Source organism: Penaeus monodon, chromosome 23, assembly GCF_015228065.2.
Source record: "Penaeus monodon isolate SGIC_2016 chromosome 23, NSTDA_Pmon_1, whole genome shotgun sequence".
NCBI classification, from domain to species: Eukaryota; Metazoa; Arthropoda; class Malacostraca; order Decapoda; family Penaeidae; genus Penaeus; species Penaeus monodon.
The window spans coordinates 19117560-19118065 of record NC_051408.1 but is presented as its reverse complement, the minus strand read 5'-3'; the positions used below and the strand labels follow the sequence as shown (position 1 = coordinate 19118065).

At 25.7% G+C, this 506-nt stretch overlaps 1 protein-coding gene across 2 annotated transcripts in view; it reads left to right on the top strand.

Annotated features, from left to right (window-relative positions):
* LOC119587866 (tyrosine-protein kinase Src42A-like) overlaps positions 1-506 on the top strand; it is a gene marked incomplete in the record, with an annotated part of 40299 nt that overhangs the window by 26961 nt on the left and 12832 nt on the right.

The following is a 506-nucleotide window of genomic DNA, read 5'->3' as shown; positions in this document are numbered from 1 at the left end:
CATTATGTAAAATCTCATAATTTATATAAATTTTTGGGTGTTATGTTTTTTTTAATTTTGTATTTTGAGTTCAAATAGGAACCCTTTCCCAAAAATATTTCATTGTTTTTTGGGTTTGATGTAAATTAGTTGCCATGTAAGGGAGTTTTTTTAAATTCATTTCTGGTTTTTGATCAGTATTGGAATGGAAATCATCTTTTAGTTTTGTTTTAAAAACTCAAATTTTTTTGTTTTTCCCCACCAAAAATTTAGTACAAAACCCCCTAAAAAACATTCCCAGTCTTTTTAAATCTTCACCCTTTGGGAAAACCCTTTTGAGTGCCAGAAAAGGAAAACCACGATTTTTTTCCAAAAAAGTTTTAAATTTTTGGTTTGAAACAGTTTTTTCATTGTATCTGTTAAAATTTTTTCCCCTCCTCTCTTTTGTTTTTATATTTTTTAAAAAATTATCTCATTTGTTTCTTTTTTTTTAAAAATTGTGTTATGATTGGAAAATTCTAGTATTG